Source organism: Octopus sinensis, linkage group LG12, assembly GCF_006345805.1.
Source record: "Octopus sinensis linkage group LG12, ASM634580v1, whole genome shotgun sequence".
In the NCBI taxonomy this organism is placed as follows: Eukaryota; Metazoa; Mollusca; class Cephalopoda; order Octopoda; family Octopodidae; genus Octopus; species Octopus sinensis.
In genome coordinates, this window is record NC_043008.1 from 37578390 (window position 1) to 37605976 (window position 27587).

The window sequence follows — 27587 nt, forward strand, 5'->3', positions numbered from 1 at the left end:
TGTATGTCTGTGTACATATAATCTACACTTATGTGTTTCACTACTACTACAACTACAACAACTACTACTACTACTACTACTACTACTACTACTACTACTACTACTACACTACTACTACTACTACTGCTACTACTACTACGTTTTTTTGTCTTGATTTTTTTTCTTTTTGTCTCTTCTTGTTTAATCATCTGCTTTCCTTTTCTCTTCTAAAGTCTTTTGTTTACATCTTCCTTTCTCTTCTTTGTCTTCCTCCTCTTTCTTTTCTTCCTTTCCTTTATCTTTCTTTCTTCTATTTTGTCTTCCATTGTCTTCTCTCCCTCTCAGGTTTCTTTCTGTTTTGTATTCATTAAAAATATTTAACTTTTTAAAGAATTTATGCTAAAGTATTAAAATGCAGATACCTACTTTCCTGTGAAATCTATCCACAGTTTTGAATGACCTATGATGCTGTGACATTATCCTGTGAATTAGTTACTCAGAGAAAGCAAGTGAGAGAGAGAGAGAAGGGTTAACCATGTATATATGTATGTGTGTGATGTACATGTGTATATATGTATATATGTGTGTGTGTGTGTTTATGTATGTGTGTATGGGAATATTCATATATATATATATAATATATATTATAATATATATATATATATATATATGAGTGTATGTGTGTATGTGTATGTATGGATATATATATATACACACACACACACACATATTATATATAATATATATATATATATATATACATATATAGATAGATATAGATATGTATGTGTATATATATACATGTATATATATATAATATATACATGTGTGTATGTATATGTATATATATGTGTGTGTGCATGTATGAGTGTATTTGTGTGTCTTCCTGTATTGTGCGTAGGTGGACGTGTATACATATATAAACGATGATGATGATGATGATGATGATGTTTATATATGACTGTATGCAATGCATCTTTGTGTGTGTGAATGCATACACCCACGACTAACAAAGATTATGTTGACAATCAGTGCATTGGGTCTTCATATGAATAAAAGGTACAGTTGATATTTCCGAAAGACGAAAGTTCCGGTCTTTCAAATCTCAGGCATTAAACCTGAGTTGCCACAGTGATTGTAGCAGTAATGCTTTTAAATTAGTTTCTCCATGCTGGGATGGGCTAATGTTAACAGCTATGAAACCTGTCATCGTGTGTTCCTCTTTCCTACTGTATTCTTTGAGATCTTCATCTTAAGTTCGGCATTGTGTTTCCTTCTTTGAAAAATCTCTCTCATTTTACCCCACAGCCATCATTATTCTCTTCGTACATATATATCACCTATCATCTCTGCTGGAACTATTTTTTGCTTTGTTACTTTTTGTTATGTGTTTCTTTCTTCCGTTCTGTTTTTTTTTGTTTTTTTTTTGGAAAGTGTTTTGTTTTGTTTTCTTTGAATGCTTTTGATGTACAAGAATTTGTCTTTGTTCATTCCTAGGTATTCTATCATCTCAACTCGCATTGCCACACATCCTTTGTAATTATTCACACCTGAACTATAAGTAAATGTTAGAGATACAATACATCACTGCTGCTGTTGCTACTACTACTGCTACTACTACTACTACTACTACTACTACTACTACTACTACTACTGTTGCTGCAGCTGCTACAGCATTCTGTGCATTAGACAACAGCTGGCATCACTTACTTAACTTTTTGACTTAAATTCAAAGAATTCTGAAATAAAACAATCCAACAATCAAGCTCACAAAAGAATTCCAGTCGAACAATGGTAAAAATGAAACAAAAGAAGTCCACCAGAGGAAAGTGGAAAAAAAAAAACTCAAAGAACAAAGAATAAAACAAAACCAGATAAACAAAAATGAAAAAAATTAAAATATTGCCAAGGTACAATTCAGTTTTTAGTTGTTTTCCTCCTTTTATTTTCAAAAATGATATTTATTTATATTTTTGTTGTAGTTGTTGTTGTTGTCATTCTTGGCATTGATATTTCAGATTCTTTTATTGGAACAAGTACATAGATAAATATTGAAAAGTCTTGATTTCTCTTGGCACACTTCTGTCAAGAGAAGGAAGAAGAAAGAAAAAAAACATGGTAAAATAAACATAAAATAACAATAATAATGGTTTCAAATTTTGTAATGGGGGAGGGGATAAATCAGTTACATCGATCCCAGTACTCAACTGGTACCTATTTTATCAATCCTGAAGGGATAAAATGTTAAGTCATCCTTGGCAGAATTTTTTGAACTCAGAATGAGAAGACAAATGAGATGCTACTAAACATTTTATCCAACACAGTACCGATTCTGTTAGCTTGCCACATTGATAATAATAATTATAAAGATTTCAAATTTTGGCACAAGGCCAGCAAGTTTATGGGTGGAAGGAGATTACTTGATTACATAAACCCCAGTGTACATCTAGAACTCAATTTATCAAACCTTAAAGGATGAAAGGCAAAATCGACCTCAGCAGATGGTTTCAAATTCCAGTCTTCAAATGGTATTTATTCTATTGACCATGAAGGCAAAATCGACCTCAGCAGAATTTGAACTCAGAAACACCACTAAGCATTTTCCCCACCACAGTAACGATTCTACCAGTGTGCCACCTGCAATAATAATGATAATGGCTTAGACTTTTTAGAACAAGACCAGCAATTTCAAGGCGAGCTTAAGTTGGTTACATTGATTCCAGTCTTCAAATGGCATTTATTTCATTGACCATGAAGGCAAAATCGACCTCAGCAGAATTTGAACTCAAAACATAAACATGTATGAAATGCAGCTAAACATTTTGCCCACTCTGCTGATGATTCTGCCAGCTTGCCACCTTTTCTAAAATTTTGGCACAAGGCCTGCAACTTTGAGTGGAGGAGATAAGTTGATTACATCAACTCCAGTTCTCAAGCAGTACTTATTTTATTGATCCTGAAAAGATGAATTGCAGATGTTGATCTTGCCAGATTTTGAACCCAGAATATAAAGACGGATGAAATATCACTAAGCAGCTTTCTCAGTGTGGTAACAATTCTGCCAGCTCGTCTCCTTAATAATAATAATAATAATAATAATAATAATAATAATAATAATATTGATAATGATAATAATAATAATAATGATAATAATTATAATGATAAGTATACTGAATAATAGTAATAATGATACTGATAATAATAATAATAATAATAATAATAATAATAATAATAATATAATAATAATAATAATAATAATGATAATAATAAATGCCCTGATGAAGTACCAAACAGTGGCTCTCATGGCTTCTGATCTTAACTGATTGGAAGTGCTATCATACACAATAGTGTAAGCAATAAAAAAACAATAATAATAATTCAAAATTAAAAAAACCAAGGAAATTGTTGGATATCAAATTACTTTTAGGATGTCAATACTATTTGCCTGAAATATGAGCCAGAAATGGCTTAAGGTTGATGATTTAAAATAGTGGGCCTAGTTCTATAATTAATGCCACATTGACCAAATTCCTTCAAATTTTAACTTTTTCTTTGGCAGTTGAGGAAGGTAGCTTGGTGATGCAGTTCTTTAATCAATCGATCAATTGATAATATTGAATCACGAAGACACCCAAATGCATATCGGAAACTCTTGTAAGGCTATAATAAATGAATAAATGAATATAATCCATTATTTCTGTCTAATTTATGAATCACTCTATAAAAGCATACCGTCTTAACTGAGGATTGGAACCATGGCTTTACAAATTTGACTGGTGGTGGACTTTGATTAGAATCACTTGGAGTACAAGACCAGTCAGAAGACATTTTTGCTAGATTGGTGTATTTTTATCCACAGAACACTTAAGAAGTATTTCACTTGAATTACTAATCTATTATTAATCGTTCTTTGTTTTGATAGATATGTATCTGTTACTTGCTTCATTCACTGGAATGTGCCATTTGGTAACACCAGCTTGAATGGCTTTAGTCAAACAAATTGACCTTTGTATTTATTTTTAAGTCTGGTACTTATTTTATCAGTTTCTTTAGCCAAACTGCTAAGTTACAGGGAAATAAATATATCAAGTGGTGGGGGTGGAACAAACACAAATACAAAGACACACATACACACACATGACAGGTATCCACACAGTTTCTTATTTCTTTATTGCCCACAAGGGGCTAAACATAGAGGGGACAAACAAGGACAGACAAAGGGATCAAGTCAATTACATCAACCCCAGTGTGTAACTGGTACTTAATTTATTGGCTCCGAAAGGATGAAATGCAAAGTTGACCTTGGCAGAATTTGAACTCAGAACGTAACGGCAGACGAAATGCTGTTAGGCATTTCACCCGGCATGCTAACGTTTCTGTCAACCAAAGTCACTTTCCTAAAGTGCTGCACCATGGAACTGAACTCAAGATCTCAAGATGGCAAAACAAGCTTCTTAACCACACAGTCAATATGTATTATATTATATTATTTAAATATATAGTCAAATTCTGCTGTGATCGACTTTGACTTTCATTCTTCTGGTCTCAAGGAAATAAGTACCAGTTGAGCACTGGAGTCAATTTGATTGATTTGGCCCCTCCCCAAAAATTGCTCGCCTTGTGGCAGAATTTGAAACCTTTAATTAAATAATATCATCTAAATTACATGACACACAACCTGTGTTTAGAATTCCATGTGCATTCATATAAACCAAAAGAGAAAACTACAAAGAGAACTCACATTATAATCCAAGCTTGCTCTCACTGGTCTCCGTAGTTTGAAAGATCACAGATGTCTTTTATAGATCCTTAAAAGTTTATTTTTGTGTGTTACTCCATCACTAAAGATTTGATAATGCAATCTGCTTATAAGGTTTTTTTCCTTATAAATAAATAGCTATTATCGTTAATGAAAGACATGTAAAATGATGTAACTAACTCATAAATAAACTCTTGTCCTTTTATACGTGTGTATGTATATATATCTGTGTGTGTGGGGGGGTCTGTGTGCGGGTCTGTGTGTGTGGCCATGTTTGGGCTTCTTTAAAAATCACTGTCGTTCTTATCCTCCCTGTCAATGCGTCAAATACTGGCTTTGTGCTTTTGGAGATGTTTGGGAAAATAGATCCTTTACTTAAAACAGAGGCAAGGATTAGTGACCATAAGTGCCTTTATGGTCATAAACATGAAGCTTTGATAATATATTCATCAAATTCATGCTAGCCAGGTAAAGTGGATGTAAAAGGAATGAGTGAAGAAATAAATGGAAGTTTGCTTGGATTTTGTATTTACTAAGAAAAATATGCAAATAGTTTAACTCAAAAAGAATAAAATTATATAAAAAAAAAAAAACTTGGATGTTTTACAAATTTAAAGGAAATATTTTCCAGAAGTAAAATCATCTCATCAAAGAGTTAGCTGCTTTGTTCCTCAGAGGAACATAGCATAGCTAAGTAGATACATATGTAATTCCTTGTAGAAAGGGCCATAATCTCAGTCAGAGGACTTCTCTACTCCTTGTGCAATGATTAATGTATCTGCTTTACATTGTTGAATGGTTGATGAAAGAAAAATTGATTTTATCTTACAACACATTTATATACTTCTAGATTTGGGAAATGACTTTACTGTAAAATTGTTATATAAGCTTCTTGATATAACTCTCCGGAAATTAAAGGTTTGCTCTTTAAGACCATTTTGAAAATGGGCTGTTATCTTCAGAAGCAAAGAGTGGTTTATTTTTCTTTGATGTATCAATTATTTATCCTAGACAAGATATCAGACAGTAATCAGTAGTGAGACTTCTCTTTCACAAACCTACAGCCTGTGTTTGCAGTACCAGTCAAGGGCTCTAATTATTATGGGTCAAATAACAAAATATGTTCCTGTGGCCAAGGCATATAGGACTTGAAAGAGAACGGACTCCCTAGACATGTGTCATGCAGGCCAAATGATGAGTGGATCATGCTATACTATGATGTGAACACCAGTCTCTCTGTCTAAGAGTTAAATAAACCCTGTGTCCCAAGGGTTGCTTGGAAAAGCAGGAAACAAGCAGAGCAAACTGTAAATAAACTACCAGTAGGCAATGAAACTCTCAGACTTTGGCATGGAGATCCTTATTGCTAATGCCTGTTGGCAAGACATATGAAGAGAGAGAGAGAGAGAGAGAGAGCATCAATTATATTGACTTCTCATGCTGATACACATACACACACACTCAGAACACATACAGACATAAACACATATACACATACATATAGATACATGTATAAATCTGGTTAAGTACTGTATAATTTCCATCTATAAAATTTCACTTCTTAGCCTTTCATAGACTTGGGAATCTGGCAGAAGGATTTGTCCAAATAAAACAACTCATAATTGCACAGAATTGAAAAAAAAGTAAAATGAAAAACAATAATTAAAGCAAGATATAAGATATAATTAAAAGGAATTAAACATAGTAAATTACAGACGATGTTGTATCAGGGTCTCCTGGACCTTCAGTTAGCAATTTCTCATTTTATGTATGAGTGTAGCCAAATGCACCAGAAAGCATTTTAGTGTTGGGAACTCCAACATCTTTGGTGTATTCCCTTTTATGTTGTACTGTATCAGTTTTAGTTTTACTAAAAGGCTATCTTTTGCATGTTGTTTATATTCAGAATATAACTGTTCAGCTGACGTTCATTTTATGCTTAAGGTAAGTTTGCTTTAACACAACTACTGCATGAATGAATTATAGTGTTTGATCTCTGTAATAACAGTTAATGTTGCGATTGTTACTACTACTGCTGCCTTCAGAACTACCCATTTGAGTGTCTGGAAGAATTTTTCCCCATTAATTGTTTACTAAATTGTTCAGTATCCCGTTTTTGTACATTTATTTATGTATTTTGGTTTTACATTTATAGTTTTATTTTAGTTTTCCCTGATATGGCAAAGCTCTCGTAGAATAACTATGGTAGCAATTTTGGATGTGAAACTGTAATCCCTCTCTCTCTCTCTCTCTTTGGGAGAGGCACAAGCACCTACACGCACATATGCACACACGGCAGTTACTTCCACCTACCGAATTCAATCACAAAGCTCCGGTCAGCTCGGGGCTATAGTGGAAGACACTTACCCAAAGGGCCACGCAGTGGGACTGAACCCGAAACCATGTAGCTAGAAAGCAAGCTCCCTAACCACACAGCCATGCCCGTATATAAATAAGGTTTTTCAAGGTTTGTAAAGCAAACAACTTTTTGTTGCTGTTGTCTACCCCTGGGTAGTGAGGGCAGGCTTTCCTTAGTTAATTGAGTTCTTTCTCACAAGTACTTCAAAGAAAATTTCATTTGATAATACTTGAATAAATTCTAACTAAAAAAAAAGAAGAAAAGTGTTGTCTTGACACTACAACAGTCAAATAATAATAATAATAATAATAATAATAATAATATATTATTATTATTATTATTATTATTATTATTATTACTGATTATGATGATGACGATGATGATGATAATGATGATGATGGTTACCCCTCTCTTAACTCTAATAACAAACTTTTGCTAACTATTGGACTTATTCCACACTTTGTATTTTCTTTGCATAGCAGTTCCACTTTAGATTTCCTAATTTCTGGCTGTATTGTTGGTACTTCTTAGAGATTCTTGGTTTTGCAACCATTGCATTGTGTAGTACATAGCCGTGTATTTGGTTCCAGTACACCAGTATATCATGCTGCCATCTATAACAAAAAACGACTAATGCAGAATATATATATATATGAATGTATGTTTATATATATGCATACATACACACACACATATATATATGTATGTATATATATATATATATACATACATATATGTAGACATATATATGTATATATATATATATACACACATATGCATATATATGTGTGTATATATATACATATATATATATATATATATATATATATATATATACATACACACACATAAACACATATCTACATTTATATATGTGCATGTGTTTGTACATGCACACACATACACAGACATACACACACACACAAATGTATATATATATATATATATATATAAACACTGTATGTATTCAGGAATTTTTCTGTATTGAGGAAAATTTTGATTACAAAGTAACACAGGAAACTTTCAGCTGATTTCTCTCCAACTCTTGTACGTTGCCTCATGACCATTCTACCTTTGTAATTCAAACCATGGCAGCACTGACTACAAATATTTTGACTTGCTGCAACATTTCAATACTTTATTTCTCCCTCCAAATCTGAGATTGTTGGAAGTCATTGTAACTGTTTATTGATCATATACAATAATAATATAACTGCATAACAACTATAACAAACAAGTATGTACAATCTGGGAGCTTCTGGAAAATTCCAAAAACAATTTGTGTTTTGTTTTTTTTTTACTTATTTTTCTTTATTTTTATTGTCAATGTTAAAAGCTGGTGATGACTGAATTGTTAAGGTGTCTAGATATCAGATTAGTTAAAAAGAAAAAGTTTCCTTGTACATATTGTCTCAGACGAAACATGAAATATTATTTATGAGACACTTATCTCTTAATGGAGCTTTGTCCCTCAAAACCCTAAATAAATGCCACATGGTTGAGACAATTAACTACATAATGATCAGTGTTCCAAGCTGAATATTTTATTTAAATTGTAAAAGAAAAAAATAACAGAGAAGGAAAACGATGTCTACCTACTACAATAGTCAAGTAGAATAATAATACAATTCTTTCCACTATTGGCCCAGGACCTTATATTTTGGTTGAGGGGACAAATCAATTGCATTGATCCCAGTGCTCAACTGGTACTTATATTATTGACCTTGAAAGGGTGAAAGGTAAAGCTGATTTCAACAAAATTTGTCCTCTTTTCAAACTCTGCTGAGGCCAACTTTGCCTTTTATGCTTTAATAATAATAATAATAATAATAATAATAATAATAATAATAATAATAATGATAATAATAATGATAATAATAATAATAATAATGATAATAATAATAATTCCCTTGGGGAACATGGTCCACTGTTTTAGTAATGATATTAGAATGTCGTTTTGAATCAGGAAGTGCCGAGTCCTATCTACCAAAAAGTTGTAAGGTACAGTCCCTAGCAGGGGTAGAATTACTGAATAGAGACTTGATTAAGTAAATTGAAATAGAAGGATACAAATACCTTGGTGTATTAGAGTTCAACGAGATAATGGAAAACAAAAATGAAAGAACAACTGAGGATGGAGGACTTCTAAAGACTGAGGTTAACTGGATGGAATAAAATCCAAGCAGTTAATACGTGAGTGGTAGCATCACTTTGGTACGGAGCAGAAATTATAAAATGGCAAAAGAGAGAAATGGCTGAAGGAGATTGGAATAGAATGCCCAGTAGAGCTCCTACAGAAAGTTTGTCTCTTAGACAGCAAGGATTATCGGGAGGGTTCTAAGCACTTGAAAAACTGCTGCAAATTTGTGGATACCTAAGGTTTGAGGTAGTCACCTGCTACTCACATAATGCATACCAGGAATAGGAATAAGACCGAACCCAAGCCAAACCAAAATAATATTATTAAAATTGATAATAATGGCTTCAAATTTTGGCACAAGGCTAACAACCCCTTTCAAGGAGAGAAGTTAATAGTTCACATTGACCCCAGTGCTTGGCTGGTATTTATTTTATTGACCTCAAAAAGATGAAAGACAAAGTAGACTTTGGCTGAATTTGAACTTAGAATGTAAAGATGAATGAAATGCATTTTTATTTTACCTGCCTTAACAGCAACAGCAGCAGCAGCAGCAACAACAACAACAACAACAACAACAACAACAACAACAACAACAACAACAACAACAACAACAACAGCAGCAGCAGCAGCAGCAGCAGTAATAATAGTAAAAATAAGTTTCAAATTTTGGTACAAAACCAGCAGTTTTCAGGAGAGAGGGTTGGTCAGTAACACTGGCTCCAGTACGTGACTCCAAAAAGAACAAAATGCATAGCTGGGCCTGGCAAGATTTGAACCAGAACAAATGCCACAAGACATTTTGTCCAATGTATTTACAATTCTGCTAGCTTGCAGCTTTGCTCAATAATAATTTATGAAGATAAAGCTGCTGCTGCTGCTGCTGCTGCTGATGATGATGATGATGATGATGATGATGGTGATGGTGATGGTGATGGTGTTGGTGATGATGATGAAAATAACAGATGACTATGATGATGGTGATGAGGAAAACGAGGGTGAGGATGAGAAAGAGGAAGATGGAAATAATTGTCATAAATTAAGAAAACAAATGTAAATAAGATTGCAAAAAACAAAAAAGAAATTCAGAAACCATGAACTGATAGATTTTTGTTTTTTTTTAAAACCAATTTCTATCAATATAAGAATATCTTTATTACGTCAGCAACTTCATCTATCATTGAAAGTCAATTATTCATTAGCGACTTCGTAATTATTGTTATTATTCACATTCTGATTGAAAATCATTAGCTTTGCATTTTTACCTGATAAGCAAATTTAGTAACACGATAAACTTCACATGTTTTGATTTTCCATATTAGTAAAACATTTGCATTTGAAAAATCTTTGCTATGGTTACTTGGCAAATGATAAATCTAGTTAATTACAAGTGGAATATCAGTGTTCTGTTTTAGACAGTTTGAAGCAATTATAATACACAGGTTATCTGTAAATTATAATCAAAATATTATAAGAAAAATATATAATGATTTGTCGTAACAGACATATTAAGATGGCTGTAAATTGGTAAAAACGATTGAGTGACAGCATAATTATATAAGATTCTTGATAAAGCTCTCTATTGCTTGAAGGTGTATTCTTAATGTTTTATTTCAGAATGCACTCTTATCTTGAGAAACACAATTAATATTGTATTCACATATAATATAGTTTTATATATACATATATAGTTTTATATATACATATAATATAGTTTTATATATAACATATAATATAGTTTTATATATACATATATATAGTTTTATATATACATATATATATAGTTTTATATATACATATAATATAGTTTTATATATACATATATATATAGTTTTATATATACATATATATATAGTTTTATATATACATATAATATAGTTTTATATATACATATAATATAGTTTTATATATACATATATATATAGTTTTATATATACATATAATATAGTTTTATATATACATATAATATAGTTTTATATATACATATATATATAGTTTTATATATACATATAATATAGTTTTATATATACATATAATATAGTTTTATATATACATATATATGTGTGTGTGTGGCAGGGAGTGTATATATCATCACTTATCATCATCATCATCATCATCATTTGATGATAAGTGATGATGAAACACACACACACACACACACAATGCGTGCATGCATGCACACACACATACACACACATCTATTGAATAAGATACAGAAAACAAGCTACACAGTACCTTTATTTGATATGTTGTTTATCCCCAAACAGCTGAGTTCTTCTTTAGTACATTGGTATGGAGAAGCAGTACCTAGATTTCTCCCTCAAACATGTACCTGTGCCTATTAAGTATTTATACCTTGAATCCCTGCTTTGCAATCCCTTTATTCGTTATACAGGGTGAGTCAAAAGTAGCACCCATTTTCTGGGAAGTCATGCTTCGTTATTTTCAAGGTTATTACTGACTGATTTGAAAGTTATTTAATCTGGATTATGCATCATTTTCTTAGTACTCTTTGATAGCACAATCCATAAAACAAGAATTACGAATCAAAAGTATCTCTTCACTGGGGAATCATATATATCAACCCTGAAACAGGAATTGTGTGCTATTTTTAACTGTGTGTGCATGAGTGTGTGTATAAATGTGTGTGTGTGTACTTTTATGATTTGGTTTCATCCACCTTCAGAATAAACTACAGGTAAATCAAACAATGATGAACTCATTAACTGGATAACAAAAATCCCTGTATGCTGAGTTCCTGAATTTAATTTTACAAAAATCTATAATATCCCAGATATAAGCTGTAGAAATCTGTTGTTAACGCACATGAATGAAAGCATGTACATTAACAGGGACTACAATCATCTGAAAAGTGCTGATACAAACACACACACACACACATATATACATATATATATATCAAAATGTAACCACATGTGAATCGTTGGTGATTTTCTTCTTCTGTCTTCCCTTCTATTGGACTTGCATCTGTTTTTCCAAAAAAGAGCATCTGCTCAAAACATTAAACCATCTTTCCTTCCTTTCCTGAGCATCTGCTAATACATTACATGTACCATGTCCTCGCATTGTTGTTTTCTTGTGTTTGATCTTTTTGGGATTTACTATATATATATGTGTGTGTGTGTTTGTGTATGTGTGTGTGTATATATGTATATGTATATATATGTGTGTGTGTGTATGTATGTATATATGTAGATGTGCATGGCTTAGTGGTTAGGAGGTTGAACACAATTGTAAGATTGTGGTTTCAATTCCTAAACCAGGTAATGTTTTGTGTTCTTGAGCAAAACACTTCATTTCACATTGCTCCAGTCTGCTCACCTGACAAAAATGAATAATTCTGTGAAGGGAATGTATGTGCCATGAAAACTGGAGAACCGGTCCTATGAGCCTGTATGACTTGGGAAGGATCTTTATCCTTACACACACACACACACACACACACTCACACATACATACTAAAGTGGAAAATATGGGTGCAGTGTGCTAGAATATCGTTAAGTATGGAACCTAGAGAAGTACAGGACAAGAATGAGCAAGCTGCTGAAGTTAGAATTTGCTAAATAAATTTCTGAAATTGTTCATCAAATAATGCTGCAGTTTTCTGGCTTATATATATATATCTATACATATATACCCATGCATGCATAGAAGATGGACATGCATGCATAGAAGATGGACATGCATGCATAGAAGATGGACATTAAACGATGATGACGATGATGACGATGATGATGATATATATAGTTGACGGTTTGCAGCCATTTGCTCAACATACAGGGATTGAACACTTATTTTGTACATCTTAAACTACGTCTGAGGAGATTCAACTTTCAAATAATTTAAAATTTTATTAATTAATTTTTCTGAAGGTCTTGAATTGAAACTACTGTGAGGAATATATGTCAATTTTTTAATTAATAAATAATAATTTATCAATTATCTCCCTATTTTCTCATCTTATTATATATATACATGTAATACATGTATGTTTGTGTGTGTGTGTGTATATATATATATATATATACACAAACACACATTTCTTTTTTACTTTACATAGCAAATTTTTAAAATTCAAGTTAGCATTTTTGGTTTTAAAATTTCTTTGAATTAAGCTGAAACATTTCAGTGTTATTTTTAGTATTATATTTTTTTTTTTAATTTTATTTTCTTAACCAAACTCATTATCCAAATATTTTTAAATCACAGATAATGTGTTAAAATTAATTTCATATGTGTAATTAAAAAACAAGAATAAAAAACACTTAAGAAATTTTTTAAACCAAAAGAATTTCTTTAAACTTTGCAATATCTGATAACAAAGTATTTTCTATTTACAGTCAGAATATTAAAAAAAATGAAAGCTAATGAAGAAATTGAGTGCAATATATAGAAATGACTCTAGGTTTTTTAAAAATATTTATGAATTATTGAAACTATAATACACTATCAATTTTGCTTAAAATGCTATTACATACTGTTTTTTAGATACATAAAATACTAAATTTATGATATTAAATTTTTAACGTGTAAACTTGGAGGCAATTGGTCTTTTCACAAAAATTGAAAGTAAATAGCTTCTTGAGTATTTTAATCTAAAAATATAAATTATAAAAGGGCTTTTCTTTCTATTTTAGTTTTGAAATTCTAACATTAGCTACAATTTTTAAAGTTTTTATTTTTTCATGTCCTGTACTTTAGAAAATTTAATTACCGTTTGTTCTGTACTTTTCCAGGTTTAGTACTTTAAAATATTGTAGCACACTGCAACTACATTTTTCATTCATCCACTTTTTTTTGCAGGCAACACTTCTATTATCATAATTAATTCTGTACACCTTTATATTTTCCATTTTAGTAATACTAAAAATAAAACAGAAATGTTTGAGCTTAACATGAAAAATTTTTTAATCAAATATATTAACATAAATTTTGAAGTTTGCAATAAAAAGCAAAAAAAAAATAGAATTATGAACAAAAAAGCACACATAATATTTGATGAACAATTCCAGAAATATATTTTGAAGAAAATTTTTCTGAACACCTTCAGCTTCTTTTTTCTCAGCTTTGGTTTAGTAGCTAGTCACATATCTGGTCAATATCATACCGTTTTCTCCAATATGCTAACAGTCAACATTTGCCTGCCATATTAAAAGTAGTAAACGATTATAATCATTGATTAATCTTCAAATGATTTTCTTCAAAGCTGATGAAGACGTTTAACACCTTTTCAATTTCATCTTAACTTGACACTTTCAACAACAATGAAAAAGTCGAATCTTTCTTCAGCCTTAGAAAAGCCAAATCAACATTTTTTCATCACATCTTTTCCTTTCCCACAAATTTTTAAGCAAGATTTGCTACATGAATGCATTTAAAAATGACCGACCAAATTGTAAAGAGTGAGGTTAGATACTTAACATGGCAAACTGTAAGTGATATATGGTTCTATAATTTTTGGAATTTTTTCTGGAGAATCTTTGTCATAAATAGGTACTTGATCCACCCAGATTTTCATATGAACATGAGGAGCCCCTCTTTGTTGATACTCTATTCTCCAAAAATTAATGTGTGATGCTATCAAAAATTGGATTGTTTTTGTTTTTGTCAAAAACACTTCATTCATTACAGCTTGTAATCAGTGATAAATATATCCACAAATAGCCACATCATTTACACATAAAGGGTTGATTTTAACTGTTTGAATACATATATTTTTATGGATTAGCTTTGAAGCAGAAAATAAAGGAAATCTTGAAGATAGAATAGCAGCAAAAACAGCTTAGGAGATCGAGTAAATACACTTAGAAAATGGAAAAATATTGCCAGAGAATGGAAGCCTGTACCTTTAAAATTCCAACTAAGCACTCTGTACCTTTAAGCTATGCGAGCCCTGACATCAGATATCATCATCATGGGGATTCTCTAACTGATACAGCCAGTCACTGTAGTATCACTCTAAACTCCTTAACAGTTGTCTGTTATCAAAGCTCATTCATCAGCTGTATACAAGTATCCAGTAGGGGCTCATCACTATATGTGTGGCTGCCAGATCACAGAATATTACCATCATACAAGTCAATGCACCAATGTTCGAATATGATGATTTCATTGAAGAATTCTATGATGACCTGAAGAGAATCACCAAGACAGCTCCTAAAAAAGATGTCCACTTTATCTTAGGAGACTGGAATGCCAAAGTAGGCCTAAATGTATATCACCAATAGGCTGGTACAGCAGGATATTTTGGGATCAGAGAAACCAATAATTGTTGACTGAAACTCCTAGAATTTGCTAGCAAGCACAAGCTAACCCTTGCCAGCACATGGTTCCCACACAAGACCTCATACAGAACATGACATGCACCCAGCAATAGGCTGCACAACCAAATTCTCAGTGTGCAGTCTAATGTTAAATATCTGCTCCAAAGTGCCCCTTGGGAGCCTAAATCCTACCTGTTCTTCTCCAGGGATTCTATCCCAGTATCTCTAGAATTCCAAGTGACCCTTGATATCAAATATCATCTATTATAATGCTAAATATCTTAAAATGACAAAATTATTTTGATTTCTTAAAATGATCACCACTTTTTCATCACTTTGTAACTGATATTTTTTGATGAGATTTCTTGAATAAAGCTCTTTCATTTGAACACAACCATTCTATAGTTTTCTTTTAGAATAACTGCGATATTTTGATTCAAAGTTAATTTTGAGTTTTACCATTTTTTTCATCACTTAAAGCCACACTACTTTTTTTTGCAACTAATATCTTTTGATGAAGTTTTCACCAAAAGATTTTTCTCAATAAGCATATTCTTTGAAACCCAGTTAATCTATAATTTTCTTGAAAAATGAGTGAAATGTTTTGATTCAATGTCAGTTTTTTGTCTTACTCTCTCATTTTTGTCTTTGCATATTTTGATTTGACTTTTTCCTAATGAACCTAATTTCAATTATTCTATTTTCAAACATAGCTTATGATGGGACCATCATTACTGAATAAAGATCACATTCAATTTATTTCAGAACTGAATTACTGATGAAGTCTACAAGTGCTTGCTAGAGACTAAAAGTTGACCTTTATATAAATCATCATCATCATCATCATCATCATCATCATTAATGTCTGTTTTCCATGCTGGCATGCATTGGACGGTTTGACAGAAGGGCTGCTCAGGCTCCCTGTCTGTTTTGATATGGTTTATTGAGCTGGATGCCCTTCCAAATATCAGCCACTCTACAGAGTGTACTGGGTGCATTTATGCAGCACTGGCAGAAGTGCTTTTTGTGAGGCACCAGCACCAACAAACCCAAGAGACTGGGGATGCTCAGCCAAAGAGGGTTGCAAGGGACAAGCCTATATGAAAGGACAACCATGCTTTTTCTAAACTTGATGTATCTTTTCAAGCACAGCAAACTGCCAGGAGTCTCAGAGCCCTGTCATCTCCTCTGTGAGTCCCAATGTCTGTAGATCTTTTCTCACCACTTCATCCCATGTCTTCCTGGATCTACCCCATCCACATGTTCCCTCTACAATGAGAGATTGACACCTCTTGATGCAACTGTCTTCATTCTTATGCATTACATACATGTATGTATGTATGTATGTATGTATGTATGTATGTATGTATGTATGTATGTATGTATGTATGTATGTATGTATGTATGTATGTATGTATGTATGTATGTATGTATGTATGTATGTATGTATGTATGTATGTATGTATGTGTGTGTATATATATATATATATACACATATGCATGTATGTATATATATAGTCAATCAAGGGTCAACCAAAACATTTAGTGTAACTACTTTTTTTATCGAATTCTTCTCTTGAAGAAATGCCCATTTAATGATATTTGATTTGAAAATTTAAATATATTTAATTCAATTTAATTCTTCAAATTGAATTAATTGGGCACGGAACAGCTGTAGGAGAAATGAATTTGATATTGTACAGAACTGAATATGTTCAAATAAACTGATGTTTATACATCAGTTTCTCCATTTTATTTTTTTATTATCTATCTTTTTTTTTTTCAAGCTTGCTGTACCCCAAACTGTAGTAACATAATTTGTTATATAATAGACATACTGTATTTATCTATCATATAAAATCCGTTCTGTCTATCTGTGTGTGTGTCTTCTAGGATCTCGGGCATCCTCCATCCGATTGCACTCAAATTTGATATGTAGATACCAACGGTATCAGGACGTGTATAAGTCTTGAAAAAATTACAAAAATCGATTCCAGTCGAGAATGCGATCGAGAAAGCCGTGGAAACGTGCATTTGTATGCGCAAGTACATCAGCTGTTGCGATGTACTTACTGGTACTTTAAATTCTTCGGCTGCATATTTGTGTGAATAAAATCGTTTTTCTTTGGAATAGAAAAAATGCCTATCTTTATTTCTTATTTTGCTGGTGTCTCAAATTTAGTTTAAATCAGTGTTTCTCAAAGGGGAGGCCTATAGGACGGTCAGAGAAGTTGTTTTGAGAAAATTTGGTTTAAATGTTTGACAACTTAGCACCGTCCATTGTACGTGGTGGGGACGTTTTGCTCATACTTATATAAAGCTATTGATATATTGTATTTATACTTATAAAAAGCTATTTTTTAAATATTGAAGTTTTTTTAGCAATTACACCATAGGAAAGGCAATTTAGCACTTTACAAAAATTATTATTATATTCATGTTCAGATATTTTTTGATGCGCCAAAATTTTCATCCCCACCCTCTGAATCCTGGTCACTAACACAACTCTACTGTAATTCAAACACTCCAAGTAATTTTTTTGTTGATAAATTTAATAATACATGAAATCCTGAACTAATGTGTAATTCTCTATATGTTACCTTGTTAAGAGAATAGGGTGTGGTTTGAGGGAGATTTGGTTCCCGTAATGGGACCCTTGTTTATCTTTACAGCTGAATGCTTTTTCTTCCTATTGCAAACAACTCAACTGAGAATTAGTTGTAGAATCTAGAGTTTCCAGTCAGGCAAACTGAGACAGCAAATTTATTTTTTATTCTGAATGACTTCCCAACACCTCCTTTCTATCAAAATATTACAACAGAACCCCAACACATAACACTCTCCTCTTTATATATACATTTATTCCTTAAAGTTAGTGGAGTTATGTATGAGATATTACAGAGCAAGTTACAGAGACTGACATCATCATCATCAGCAACATCATGATCATCATCGTAATTATTTTTTTATCATCTGTTTTCCATGCTAGCATGGGTTAGATGGTTTAACTGGAACTGTTGAGCTAGAGAGCGGCACTAGGAACCAGTCATCTGTTTTCGCATGGTTTCTATGGCTGAATACTCTTCTTAATGTCAACCCTTTTACAGAGTGTACTGGGTGCCTTTTATGTGTCACTGGCATGGATACCTTTAATGTCTCATTTATTACCAGTTTAAATATCGTTGAGACATATTCGAAGCTGGAAGGAAGCCATTTACAGCATTTTGTCATGGCAAAAAATCCCCACAGTAGACAAAAAAGGAGCCAACACACCAAATCAGTCCAGCACACCCTCTATCCAGATCGATGGATGTGTATATTTCAGAGTAGGTATCTCTCCTTTTTAGCATCGATCTGGGTAGAGGGTGGCCCTGACTGGTTTGGTTTCTTTACACCTTTTTGTCGCCAGCGAGAAATTTTCTCCATAACAAAATGCAGTGAATAATTTTCTTATAGCTTCAAATACATCTCCAAAATATTTGAACTGATAACAAGTTTATATTTGTATACGTCACTGCTTAATGCTTCTAATCCGTAAAGTAAAATTTGAACTTATGAACCATCCGAACGTGGCCTCCGTGACGGTGGCACGTAAAAAGCACCATCCAATCGTGGCTGTTTGCCAGCCTCATCTGGCACGTAAAAAGCACCCACTACACTCATGGAGTGGTTGGTGTTAGGAAGAGCATCCAGCCGTAGAAACATTGCCAGATCAGACTGGGCCTGGTGCAGCCTTCTGGCTTCCCAGACCCCAGTTGAGCCGTCCAACCCATGCCAGCATGGAAAGCGGACGCTAAACGATGATGATGATGATGATGACTAAGTACTAAATCATTCAGAATCTTATACTCACAGATACAGTTCCAGAATACATAGCAGAGAAATAAATCACTGTGTGTATTAGCATACATCCAGTGTGTGTGTGTGTATGTGTGTGTGAACATATATATGATATGATCGTCAAGATACCTTTTTTTGCAGTAGTCAAAAGACAGCATCTGATTATTTCCTCATGATCTTCATATACATCACTTCAGTTGTCACCAAGCTATCAACAATATAATGTAAAGACGTCTGCCATTATTAATCCTCCTTACCAATACAGCAAAGGAACAAAATAGTTAAGCTAACTGAATTGAGTATGAGTAAAATAAAAATTCATTAGATTTGGGATAAGTTTTATCGCCAAAGCTCATTAATTCTGACAATCTTTTGGGTAAGGTATAATTTAGCATTTACTCTGAAAAACTGAATGTACGTCATGTTAATAGAAGGGAAAAAATATAAATATCATATTATATTACATTATATTATATTATATCAATGTATATTTACTGCATATATAACATATGAATGACTGTACATAGTATATGTGATTAGGCATATAGACATACACACACACAGACATAAATATATGTATATATCCCTATATACATATACACACATATATATATATGTATATATATATATATATATATATATATATATATATATGTATATGTATAGTTTGAGTGAGTCATCCTGATAAAAACTCCTCATATCCTTTATATTTCTAGGAGTGCGTGTGTGTGTATGTATATATATATATATATATATGTATATATCATCATCATCATCATACTTTAACATCCACTTTCCATGCTGGCATGGGTTGGACGGTTCGACTGGGGTCTGGCAAGCCAGGAGGCTGCACCAGGCTCCAATCTCATCTGACAAGGTTTTTACTGCTGGGTGCCCTTCCTAACACCAACCACTCTGAGAGTGTAGAGGTTGCTCTTTATGTGCCACCGGCGTGAGGGCCAGTCAGGCAGTACTGGCATCAGCCACACTGAAATGGTGCTTTTTACATGCCACCGGTACGGGATTAGTTAGGCAGGACTGACAACGACCAAGCTCCATTGGACGTGGGGGGGGTGCTCGTACTTATATAAAGCTATTGATATATTGTATTTATACTTATAAAAAGCTATTTTTCAAATATTGAAGATTTTTAGCAATTACATTGACCACCCACACTCAAATGGTGCTTTTTACTTGCCACCAGCATGGGTACCAGTCAGGCAGTACTGGCATCAGCCAGAACAATGATTTCACTTGACTTAACAGGCCTTCTCAAGCACAGTATATTGCTCAGTGATTGAAGGGTACTCTTAAATGGGCCAGTTATGCAACACTGACATAGACAACGGTTATGGTCTCACTTGGCTTGCCAGGTCTTCTCAAGCACAGCATATCTCCAAAGGTCGCAGTCACTTGTCATTGCCAACATTCGAGGGTCGTGCTTCACCACCACATCCCAGGTCCTCCTGGGTCTACCTCTTCCACAGATTCCCTCCACTGTTAGGGTGTGACACTTTTTCACACAGCTGCCCTCATCCATATGCAACACATGACCATATCAGAACAGTTGTCTCTCTTGCAAACCACACCTGATGCTTCGTATGTCCAACTTTTCTCTCAGCACACTTACACTGTTGTGTATGCACACTGACATTACACATCCATCAGAGCATACTAGTTTCATTTCTTGCAAGCTTACTCATGTACTCAGCAGTCCCAGCCCATGTTTCACTGTAGCATGGCAGTTTGCACACATGCATCATACAGTCTACTCATCCCTCTGAGCAGGAAGTCCTTTGTTACCATCTAGATCGATGGATGTGTGCATTTCAGAGTAGCTATCTCCTTTTTAGCATCGATCTGGGTAGATGGTGGCATTGACTGAACTTTGCCCAGACTATTCTTATATATATATACATATATATTATAGATAGATAAATAGGGAGATAGAAAGAAGGAGAGAGAGGGAAAGAGAGAGAGATGGATAAGTAATGAAGAATTAATATCCTTCAAAATGCAACAAAGCTACTTCTTTGTGCAAAGGCTTTTAGCAGAGAACTCAGTGAGTATGAAAATATATCCAGAATCTTTATTCAGACATATACATAATGCACTAAAACAACTGCACTTGAATATTGGGCCATTGCTTTTTAGATATAAAATACATAAATACTTCAGCCAGATGCATGCATTTCTACAGACCACTCGGTGGAAAGGTTTACAGGAAAACATTATTGCACTTCAGCAGAATTTATTTCTATTAATTGGAGGATGGTAGTTTCTTAGCAACCTGTAAAGATTTTTATATGCTAAACAGGTCACATAAAAATTGTAGAACTATGGTATCTTCCATATCTTCTAGGAAATACTCACCACATTGTGCATTGTGTGTGTATGTGTGTGTGTGTGCCTGCATGTGTCTGTGTGTGTATTGTCTAGTGAATGTTTCAAAAAAAGATGGGTGAATGGAGCAAGGATGGCATGTATGAACGACAAAGCTACCTTGAGCATAATCCTATGAACCCGGAAAAATTTAAAACAGAAAGTTACTTACTTGCAAATAAATGTGTTAACATATGACATTATTGACCAAGGTTACCGTGGTCTTTTCTGTAGGCTTTTCTTTCCACGGATAAACCTTATCTGTTTCCCTCTTTATACTTAACATCATGACATTTCTGTGATACACGATCCCTATTGATCATTTTTTTTTCCTTTTTACGATCCCTTTTGATTGAAACCTACCCCCTGCTTTTTATTTATTTATTTTTTTCTCCCCAAAAAGAAAAACTCTACTTTGTAATTTGTCCCCTCTGTGTTCAGCCCTGTGTGGCTAATAAAGAAACAAATATATATTGGGTCATTCCATAAATGATGTGGGTTTTTTTATACTTCTTTTAATTTTCAAGATTAAGTTAAACAAAGTTCTTTTTTAATCTAAAATATATTCTCCTACATTTTCTACAATGCTCTTCCATCTTTCTAGTAGACTTGCAAGGCCCTTCTTCCAAAATTCACTGTTGGTAATGAAAAATACTCCTCCAGTTCTATTCAGACCTCATCTACAGGATTCATATTTTTTCCATCCAAATGATTTTGAAGGCCGCAGAATAAATTATAATCAGATAGAGCAATGTCCAGTGAATATGGTGGATGGAGCATCGTTTCTCATCGAAACTTCTCCAGCCTTTGGAATGTCCTCCTTGCTGTGTGTGGCTGAGCATTATCCTGATGGAAGAACACCTTTCATCTTGAAACCAAAGAGGGTCGTTTTGCTTCTGGTGCTGACTTATGCTGCTCAAGCTGCTCACAGTAGATCTCCTTAGTTATTGTTTGGTTTGGGTTTAAAAGTTCAAAGTGGACTAAACCTTTCATATCCGACCAAACAGATAATAACACCTTAAATTTGAAAGACCTTCTTTAGCCTGGGGTGCTGGTGTATTTTCTTTCCCTACCCACTGTCTTTGGTGCATGACATTTTTATAGAGAACCCATTTCTCATCACCAGTCACTATTCAGTCCAAAACAGGTTCATTTGTGAGATGTAACAGCAAAGAATATCATACATTCATTCTCAGCATGTGATTAGATTCAGAAAGTTTGTGAAGAACCCATTGACCCAATTTGTTAACTTTTCTGATGACATGCATATGTCAATGAATGGTTGAATGACCAAATCCAAGCTTCTTTGCTAGTTTCTCAAAAGTTGATGCAGGTAGTTGATCCTGTCCCCCTCTGACTTCTAGTTCATGCAATTGAAAAAAACCCATAGTATTTATGGGCTGACCCAATATATATATGTGCATATACTGTATGTATATATGTATGTATATATATATATATTAAATGTTAATAAGAATTATCTCCACTACAAAGTAGCTCTCAATGTTGGATTATACGATTGCTGGTAGCCATGCTTAATTCATGGAGAGAAAATTTCCATATAGATAAGTTAACATTTCTTTTTACTAACATTTCTTTTTCCTATTTTTATTCCACATTTCTGTTAATTATTTACTAAAGTTAGTTATATAATCTTAGTTTGTCATGTCTTTATATAGGATGTAAATAGCAAAATAAGTTCACATAAGATAGACCTGAAGATTGGCAATATAATTGTTTTAATATGATATTGTATAGAGACATTCTATTTCAGCAATATCGAGGAATATGTTGTCATGAAACGTATGTAGTCTAGAGAATGTAATGTATATGATTTGTAATAAGAAGTGAAGGTATTAATTTTGATAATTTGGAATAAGAATTGTAGGTATTAGTTTTGATAATTTTAATATTTAGTCCTATATGCACATATTGTGGATAATGTCATTCAATGAGTTGCTTGAGGGTGATTCTGTCTCTTAAACCTATCTATCTAGCTATCTACCTACCTATATATATATATATATATATCCCTCTTCTTGCTCTATTAGAGAATTTGAGTAAAATTATATGACAATTTTAGAAAGAACTTTCCTGCTTCCCATAGATACAACAGAATTCTTTCCTGGAAAAAAAAATCTCACACTCTACTCTCCTTAATATGGGTACCATCATAGCAAGGTTAAAAAGAAAGAATATTAAATTATCAAGTGGTAATAATAACAATAATGTCAACACTAACTTAAACCCCTACAAGATGAATAATAATATACAGGTGACACTATGTATGCATAATACTCTTAGGTCTAATCTATCATTAACCAGATTTCTGTTGTCCCTATATTGAAAAATTTCATAAATTTCCATAGAGCACAGCTCACACTCATATGAACGAAAACAAAAACATGGAAGAAAACAAAATGTATGGTCAGTTTGCAAGAGATGTGAATGCCAAAACAGATACAGAGGACCGGTGGCTATGGATGAGGAGGAGTGACCTTTTTCTTTCCTTCAGTTCCAAAATTACCTTTAACTGGTAATTAACATCTTGATTTAGGGTCTTCCACTACCCAGCCTCCTTTATAGACTATAACTTATACATTTTCTAAATCCTGACAATATTTATGACCATACCCAACTATAAACTGTCAACTCACTCTGTCTATCCATCTTAAACAGACACTGCCCTCTAGCCTTAGATTTGGTAGTTGATAAAAAAAAGACTAATAAATTAAAAGTGAACCACAAACATTTACAGGCTATGACCTTAAGAAACTTCATACAGTTCTTAGAAGTGTAGTATAATCTGAGTCACATTAGTAGCAGCATGGACTTTCTCCCTCTTCTTGCTCTGTTAGAGAATTTGAGTAAAATTATATTAATGTGTCCAACTGATTGAAAAATTCTATTTATTTATTCATCTGAGGATCGCCCTGCATTTAAATTGATGTAATGATTGCATTGTTCAATTAAATGGAGCCACTTGAAATGGTTGTACTGCATCACCTCCTGATATCCTGTTGCTTATTTTGATTTTATATACATACATGCATACATACATATATACATACATACATACATACATACATACATACATACATACATACACACACACATATATACATACATACATATATATATATATATATATATATATATACAATAATAAATCTCTGAGCGAGGTATAAACAGTAACTGCTCTTTAATATAAGTGGGATCAGCCATCTGAATGTGGCTAGGGACAGGGCGGGGTGGTGGGGGTGTTACTGATGCATTTAGCCCCAGGCGACTATTGACGTCACTAGAAGAGCCGACACCATCACGGTGTCCTTGCTGGCCTGCAAAGGGAGATCCGTGATGGTGTCGGCTCTTCTAGTGACGTCAATAGTCGCCTGGGGCTAAATGCATCAGTAACAACCCCACCACCCCGCCCTGTCCCTAGCCACATTCAGATGGCTGATCCCGCTTATATATATATATATATATATATTTAAAATCAAGTGTAAAAATTTACTAAAATGGACAGAAAACCTTTATTTCTTCAGCAGAATGATAGAATACCTGTCATGTTTACAGGCAATGTGAGTGCAAGTCACAAGGACAGCTTTTGTCTTTTTCTGTCCAAAGGGTTTTTCAACCAATAATTTGCGATATTTTTTATAGTTTTATATAAGGTGGTGTGAGCTGGCAGAATCTTTAGCATGCCAAACAAAATACTTTGCAGCATTTTGTTCATTTTTACATTCTGAGTTCAAATTCCACTGAGGTCGACTTTGCTTTATATCATTTCATGGTCAACGAAAAAAAGCCTCAGATAAATGCTGGGGCTGTTGAATTGGTTTTCCCTTCCCTCAAAAACTGCTGGCCCTGTGCCAAAATTTGAAACCATTATTTATAACTTTATATATATACTTTGAGAAGCAATTCCAGAGTAATTATTCCATGTTCTTTCTAAATTTCATAAATTCTTATTATGTCAACAACATCAAATTTTTGATGGTAAGAATGAAATTTCCAAAACGTCTAGAAAAGTTTGAAGGATTGTTTTGTACAATGGTAGAATGCCAGGCATATCTACATGAAAAGGGAATTCAAATCCCACTGGCAGCATTTGACTTTTTCTACTTTTTCTATCCAAAAAGGGTTTACAACCTAATATTCATATGGTATTTTTCATAGCTGTATATGTACTTCAAGAACCAATTCTAAAACGAATTATATGTATTTCTTATTGTTTTTATTACTTGGTCTGGTGGAACATACTGTTCTCACAGACTTTGTAGCCTCTCCAAGACTGGTGAGGTTGATGCCACTAACATTATCATTCCACTAAGACCGTTGTAAGTTGATAACAATTGGAATAACATGTTTTAGGAAAGAATTATGTTATGACTTTCTAGAATTTAACATGCTGGTCATTAAATAGGTTGGCTGGTACACACAATATGAGCCATGAAAGTAGAAGAGATATATGAACCATATAGAGGTGATTTGAGGCCAGTTAACTCACAAAAACAGAAATCACAGTAGTAGTGGTAGAAAAGCAGAGAGAAGAGGCAGCACACCTGTTTTCCAGAGACTGGGGTGTGTTGTTGAGTGATTTCACCATAACAAGTTGAGTGATTTTTTTTTGGTGGGGGAAATGTGGTCTACAATGTTTGTGACACAGCAGTGCTGTCTCATAAGTGGGGGAAATGCTCTGTTGTGTGTCCCACTTGAGATTTGTAGTGTGTTAATAATTGTTGGAGAACAATACATTTTCTAGAAAAAGAATAGACCAGTGGTTCCCAACCTGGGGTCCACAGACCCCTGGTGGTCCACAATGGTAGCACTGGGAGTCCATGAACTGAATTCAAAATTTCATATATATATACATATATATAGACATTCCATACACCATTCATATTACTGTATTACATCTACCCTAATTGCACCACTCCCAGAACTGCTTACCTCCATTGCATATAATCTTTTTACTCAGGGACTAGTAAACCCAACACTGTTTGGTAATCAGTGCACATTCAGAGCCAGTGAACAGCAACTGACGAAACCGGTATGACTTTGAAACCCTTTAACAATTCAAAATAATGACTTTTTTTCATATTAATTCTACCTCAGTTCATCTAATTGTATATATTTATCGTTGCTTTTCATAAAAAAGCCTTTATTTTTTTATATCCAATGTGCATTTTTGCTTTTTGCTTCTTACTCTCCCCATATTTCTACCACATGTAGTTTATTTTTCTTTTTGAAACCTATTTCTATATATATATATATATATATTATATATATATATATATATATATACATATACATATATATATACATATATATGTATATATATATGTATATATACATGTATATATATATGTATATATATGTATATATATATATATATATATAATATATGTATATATCACGTGATATGTATATATATATATGCATATATATATATGTTATATATATATATACATGTATATATATTATATATATATATATATATATATATATATATATATATATATATATATATATATATATATATATGTACACATATAAGGAGAAACATATTAAAAGGGGCCTGTGGGAAAACTCATTTATATTGAAAGGTTGGGAACCACTGGAATAGGTTAATCTTCAAGATGCATTCTTTGCTATGTTAGAGATGTGTGTTCACCAGGAGAAATTCTCAGTGATAGCCAGGCCAAGTGAATGAAGCAATTTTCAGGGATTTTAGTCACATGCTGTTCGTGATTAAGAGGCAGGAGTGGAGTATGAGTGTTTTCTTATCCAAACCCAAGATCCTGTACTAAATACTATAACTAATAATTTCTTTCTAGAAGATTG

General features: G+C 33.1%; 1 long non-coding RNA gene across 1 annotated transcript; it reads right to left on the reverse strand.

Annotated features, from left to right (window-relative positions):
- Positions 1-315: 315 nt before the first annotated feature.
- On the reverse strand, positions 316-24660 carry LOC118765530. Its single transcript, XR_005001393.1, has 5 exons — positions 24268-24660; positions 22104-22106; positions 17816-17821; positions 3418-3424; positions 316-328 (listed from the first exon to the last, which is right to left on the reverse strand). It is a non-coding gene; the product is annotated as an uncharacterized LOC118765530 (long non-coding RNA).
- Positions 24661-27587: the final 2927 nt, after the last annotated feature.